Source organism: Pristiophorus japonicus, unplaced genomic scaffold (assembly GCF_044704955.1).
Source record: "Pristiophorus japonicus isolate sPriJap1 unplaced genomic scaffold, sPriJap1.hap1 HAP1_SCAFFOLD_814, whole genome shotgun sequence".
Classification (NCBI taxonomy): Eukaryota; Metazoa; Chordata; class Chondrichthyes; family Pristiophoridae; genus Pristiophorus; species Pristiophorus japonicus.
In genome coordinates, this window is record NW_027254734.1 from 105,652 (window position 1) to 112,243 (window position 6,592).

The 6,592-nt window shown below is 51.5% G+C and overlaps 1 long non-coding RNA gene across 1 annotated transcript; it reads left to right on the forward strand.

Annotated features, from left to right (window-relative positions):
- Window positions 1-523: 523 nt before the first annotated feature.
- LOC139257287 (uncharacterized) lies at window positions 524-5,277 on the forward strand. Its single transcript, XR_011592238.1, has 3 exons — window positions 524-600; window positions 1,175-1,336; window positions 5,199-5,277. It is a non-coding gene; the product is annotated as an uncharacterized lncRNA (long non-coding RNA).
- The last annotated feature ends 1,315 nt before the right edge of the window (window positions 5,278-6,592 follow it).

Consider the following 6,592-nt stretch of genomic DNA (forward strand, 5'->3'; position numbering starts at 1 on the left):
CCTCTTTTACTTTGCTCAATAGCCTGGTATGGATTTCATCTGGGCCTGGGGACTTAGCTACTTTCAAAGCTGCTAAACCTCGTAATGCTTCCTCTCTCACTATATTTATTTCATCCAGAATATCACACTCCTCCTCGATAGCAGTATCTGCATTGCCCCTTTCCTTTGTGAAAACAGATGCAAAGTATTCGTTAAGAACCCTCCCAACATCTTCCGTCTCAACACAAAGATTACCCTCATGGTTTCTAATAGGCCCGACCCTTTCTTTAGTTACCCTCTTACTCTTAATCTATTTATAGAACATCTTTGCATTTTCCTTAATTTTAAGGATTCCTTCTTTAGTTTACTCACAGCCTGAAGTCATTGTTTGTCTCCTTGAAGACTTTTCCCTGATATTCTGAAGAAGAATTATCTCTTCGGTTATAATTTGATGAAATTTAAGAACTGAATTCTGTGAACAAACCCTTTTTGATCTCCACAGATTCGGATCAATTTACAAACTGAGTTCTGGAAACAAATGGTTCTAAGCTCCACAGATCCTGATGAGATTCAAAACTGAGTTGCATGAACAACTGATCTCCAGAGATTCTCAAGACTTTGGTAAGCTTTAAACCAACCTGCCCCTTACCTGTCGAGAGCTTTTCAGCATCTGCACTTCAGCTGCTGGTGAAACCCACCTCCCTCTGGGTTGCCATGGTTATCACTGTGATGTCATGTGACAAGCTCCTCAGTTATAATGTGGAGGCTGATGCAAGGCCAAGGTTGAGAGCCCATATAAGGACTGCAGGCTGTTTGAGGCTGGCTGGGTTTAAGCACAGACCTGAGATGCATTGTGGGGGGTGGGGGGCAATTCTAATCTAAGCCGCCCGTCGGAAAACTGAGGGGATCTGGTGTCGCGCTGATTTCACACCCCGCCTGATCTCGCTCTCATTGCAGTCACTGTACGGAGCATAAACACCGGCATCTGATGGGCTGAATGGCCCGTTTCTGTGCTGTAAATTCTATGGGGGTAAAATTCGCCTGGTTTGCACCTCCCATTAGCACCTGTGGGGGCGGTAACGGGGCACTAATGGGTTACCAGCCGAGCGAGGCGATTTCACCGAAGCCTGTAAAATTCCCTGGCGGTTTTGCGCTGGCGCTAACACTTAATGCCTCGCCCTCTTGTGCCCAGTAGATTGTGCCGTTATCCGGTGAGCAGCGCCCTGTCAGTGCCCTGGATGTGATACTCGCTCCCGCACCCTGCAACATCACCGGGCCTCAACCACAGCAGCTGCAGGAGGCATTGTCACCTCGGCCGGCCGCTTGGGGAGCGATATTTAAAGGCAGTGGTGGTCAGGTAAGGCAAACTTCATATCTCTCCTCAGACTGGTGCCTCCTGATTTCTTGTGAACCTGCGATTTCTCAGCTCTGCAATCTCTGAGAGTGCTTGAGGCTGCTATGTGCATAGCACAGATCCCGTGTCCCGACAGACACAGCATCAATATTGATGGAACCCATCATTGGCCCGACCCTGTAAGTGAGGGAAGGGGCCTGTAAAGATGGCAGTGCTGCACTGAACATTGCTCAGCACTCGGCCGCTCCCACACCTCTCACACACTTTCGCTCTCGAAGGGAAAAGGTAGCTCTTGTTTTAGTGTTCCACTTCCCTCTTGGAGCACTAAAGCTGAAGGAGCAGCAAATCATTTTCGCCTGGCAATACATTTTTCCTGCTTCAAAAGTTATTGCCCCAAATGCAATCTCCAGCTCTGTGTAAATGTTGATTCATTTCCCCGTATCCTGCACTCTGCAGTCGGCCATTTTGTGACACTGATGAAGTGGGGGAGGGAACGGTGAGCTGTTAGAGCAAAGCTGGTTAAAGGGGCATTGAGCCGATTGTCCACAGTTTGCAGTGACAGCACATTTCAATAATTACCATAAGATCCTGACATCGTTCTGGGGTTGTGACAATAGCTGGTGTAACGTGGAAGGCCAGAAAGTTGTCTGCAGCCCAAATTTAAAGAGATGCACTTCCTTAATGGCAACTCATCTTTTATGGGAAGGGGTTAATTTTAACCTCACCCCACCAGAGGGAAACATATGTGATCAGATTGGCCACCAGAGGTTGTGGTGGTGAGTGAGGGAGGGGTGGTGAGTGGTGGAGGGGCGGTGCGTGTGGGAGGGGTGAGTGGGAGAGGGGTGGTGAGTGAGGGAGGGGTGGTGAATGGGGGAGGGGTGAGTGAGGGAGGGGCGGTGCGTGTGGGAGGGGTGAGTGGGGGAGTGGTGGTGAGGGAGAAAGGGGTGATGAATGGGGGAGGGGTGAGTGAGGGAGGGGCGGTGAGTGAGGGAGGGGCAAAGATTGAGTGAGGGGTCTTGAGTGGGGGAGGGGTGGTGCATGTGGGAGGGGCGGTGAATGGGGGAGGGGTGAGTGGGGGAGGGATGTGTGGGGGAGGGGTGAGTGGGTGAGGGGTGAGTGGGGGAGGTGTGAGTGGGTGAGGGGTGAGTGGGGGATGGGTGAGTGGGGGAGGGGCAGTGAGTTGGGAAGGGGCAGTGAGTGGGGGAGGGGTGGTGCATGTGGGAAGGGCGGTGAATAGCGGAGGGGTGAGTGGGGGAGGGATGTGTGGGGGAGGGGTGAGTGGGGGAGGGGTGAGTGGGTGAGGGGTGAGTGGGTGAGGGGTGAGTGGGGGAGGGGTGAGTGGGGGAGAGACAGTGTGTGGGGGAGGGGCAGTGAGTGGGGGAGGGGCAGTGAGTGGGTGAGGGGTGAGTGGGGGAGGGATGTGTGGGGGAGGGGTGAGTGGGGGAGGGGTGAGTGGGTGAGGGGTGAGTGGGGGAGGGGTGAGTGGGGGAGGGACAGTGTGTGGGGGAGGGGTGAGTGTGGGAGGGGCAGTGAGTGGGGGAGGGGCAGTGAGTGGGGAAAGCCACTTTGATTAATCGGAGATACTGTTGCCAATGGACACAGAGGCGTTCTGTGCATGCGCGGCTTCCTGTTCGCAATGTCACTCCGTGCGCCCGGGTGAAAACATTTGCACAAATGTCGGTGCAGTTTGTCAGTGCCGTTTGCACAAGTGTCAGCCGGGTCCCTCCGACGCTGAAACTGCTTTGGATCGAGCCGAGGGCCTGTGCTCAATCAACCCTCGATCTTGGCTACAAAAGGAACTCCCCGAAAGCCTCAATTACCAGCTGCAATCAACCACACACAGTGTCCTCATCACCACACACAGTATCCCCATCACCACACACAGTGTCCCCATCACCACACACAGTATCCCCATCACCACACACAGTGTCCCCATCACCACACACAGTGTCCCCATCACCACACACAGTGTCCCCATCACCACACACAGTATCCCCATCACCACACACAGTGTCCCCATCACCACATACAGTGTCCCCATCACCACACCAGTGTCCCCATCACCACACACAGTGTCCCCATCACCACACACAGTGTCCCCATCACCACACACAGTGTCCCCATCACCACACACAGTGTCCCCATCACCACACACAGTGCCCCCATCACCACACACAGTGCCCCCATCACCACACACAGTGCCCCCATCACCACACACAGTGTCCCCATCACCACACACAGTATCCCCATCACCACACACAGTGTCCCCATCACCACACACAGTATCCCCATCACCACACACAGTATCCCCATCACCACACACAGTGTCCCCATCACCACACACAGTGTCCCCATCACCACACACAATATCCCCATCACCACACACAGTGTCCCCATCACCACACACAGTGTCCCCATCACCACACACAGTGTCCCCATCACCACACACAGTGTCCCCATCACCACACAGTGTCCCCATCACCACACACAGTGTCCCCATCACCACACACAGTGTCCCCATCACCACACACAATATCCCCATCACCACACACAGTGTCCCCATCACCACACACAGTATCCCCATCAGCCGTGCAGTGTAGGAGGCTCTATTGCAGGTACAGCTGAGCTGGCAGCATTTCAGATCAATGCCAGCTCTCAGATTTACTCGTCTGCCTCCCTTGAATCCCCATGGCCTCTTAAAGCTCCCAAACATAAGGCAGCAGACCACTGTGCCAACAGAAACACTGGAATGTTGTTCTGGGAACATTCCCGGTGAGCTCCCAGATTTCAGGTTCGGTCAGACCCCACACCCCACCAATGGTCCTGTTAATCTGTGTGGCTGTGCAGCGCTCTGGAGGTCCTGGGCAGGCCGGTCCCCAGCCTTTGACGGGAAAACTGCATGTGCTGAAATTTAAAGAAGCAGCGCACCCCCAAAAGTCAGGGGGGACATTTTACACCACACCCCCTCCCCCCGAGGCTCCGCAGCAAGTTGTAAAACCAGCACTGTATGGACAGCACAGTGCTGCATGGGGACAAATAAGGAGCTGACGCTTCCCAGTAGATTGTGTCGGCTTCTACTTGAGCTGGGTCCTGAATGTTTGCTTCATTTAAAGGTTCTGGTATATCGAACAATATCCGGGGGATAAAACCCCTGTAACAGAGTGACTGCTGCCAATGAGCCGGAAGCTGCACAATGCCCACTTCCAGTTCCTTACATCATCACCCGTGCCACATTTGTGAATGCACAAGATTGCCAAAACTTCCACACAGGTGTAAAAATAGGCAAAATGTGATATTTCCAAAAATATTTGCGCGTGTGCAAATTGTAAATTCCCACGAAATGGTCAAAAGATGTTGCTAACCGCCAGCTCCCCTCCGATTGGCGAGTTTGTAAAACAAACTGTCCGCTCATTGGTTCATTTCCCTGCCCATCATTCTGACCCTGGCATGGACAATAACATCGAGCAAAACGGTAAAAGAATGTTGTGTGGCCTGGGTTTGTGACTGGATGTGTCTGCAGCGATTTTAGAAAAATAGTATACACAGAAGGAAGGTCATTTCTGTTATGTTGAACTTGAAGCAGGGATGACGTTACCGCCTCCTGTGATTGGCTGCTGGGGTCACATGGGCTGGGTCAGGGGTCCACAAGTTGGTTTGTCACATAGTCCTCGTTTCCCCATTGGTTTTCTGTCAGTAGTCTCCGCCCTGCTCCCCTGTGTGATTGGAATAGTGTCAGATACCCCTTGTGCATGTGCACAGACCTCCATTGCCATGTGGTGGGCGGAGCGATTGAACGTCATGTCCTTACTACTGAAGTGAAATTCATCGGGATTTATCTTGGTGAGTAAAGTGTTTTTGATTTCAGCTTCTACGGATGGACAAGTACCAGCTGCACAACTGCTTTGTTTCATTGGCAGCAGTCGGTTCCAGCGCAGACAACCTCGTGACCGACTACTCAGCCAGTGGCTTTTCCAGGATTTATCTTGGTAAGTAAAGTGTTTTTTGGATTCAGGCTTCTGTGGACGGACGAGAACCAACTGCAACCCCTTTCTCTATATGTATAATCTACATATGTAAAAATATAAAACAACGAAGAAAGGAACTAAAGATCCACATTTGTGCGGCTGGGGTGTAAACGGGTTTCTTAAAAAATAGAAAAATGGAAGAAATGTGAGAGACTTGCCTCAGTAATGGGAATGGACACTGGAGATAAGAGCAAAATACTTCCAGCACAACCCAACTTGCTTGCCTCCAGGGTCCCGGCCCACCTGTCCACGAGAGCGCCCTTTATCTACCTACTGATTGGACGGCTGGGCGCCAGCTTCCCTCCCATTTGTAGGGGAGGACGAAAACCCCCTCATTTTACCCAGAAGGAAAAGAGCTGTGGGATCTGTCTGTGCCGCAATGTGAATTGAAACCGAGACGGTTTGACCTTGGCAGAGCACTGATTGGACGGGGGAGGACACTGGAGGGCCAATGGTGGGACAGAGTCAGCCCGAAGCATGGGGCTTTCAAGCCAATGGGAGAGCACTTGCCCGAAAACTGTGGGACTGACTCAGCGCCATTATCGGGCTATTGTCTTCCCCATGTTTACACTGTGGAGGGAAATTATGCAGACCTTCAGAAAACTAGGGAGCCCAAAACAAACCAAGGGCCTACACAATGGCTACAGGAGGCCAACACAAGTAACACCGACTTGAGTAGGTTAACATCAGTGGAAAAAACCCGCAATAATCTAAAACTGCTGCATTTTTCAAAATCGCAAAGCCCATCAACGGGAAGGATCGATTTCAGCAGGCGGACTGGATAATCTGGCTATAAAAAGGGGTTTCTGACCCAGTGTGTGTTCTGCTCTGCTCTCGTGATCCAACAACCAGCAAGCCTCTCGATACTGAAGTAAAACCAGTGTCCAAAGACACCGAAGATAGAAGAAACAAACCACTGGACTGCAAAAGGCACATTAGTGAGTATAACCTCTGGTCCCCAGAACTCCCAACTCAGTTAGGCCAGGAATGGTGGGAGGTTGGGCATTGTACTGCTAAACTTGTGTAAAAATTTTCGTTGTGTCCGTTTAGTGGGATTTAGGGAGATTGTTTTGTTGGTGTATTGCTGTTTGTTGAGATACACCTTGTCAAATAAATTGGAATCCTAAGTTCCTCTTGGAATCACCTTGTCTCAGTTCTATTGTATTACATCTCCTGATCGTGAGTCTTATGTCAGAACCGTGAAAGGGAAGCTAGGAGCGCCTCGAAAATGCTC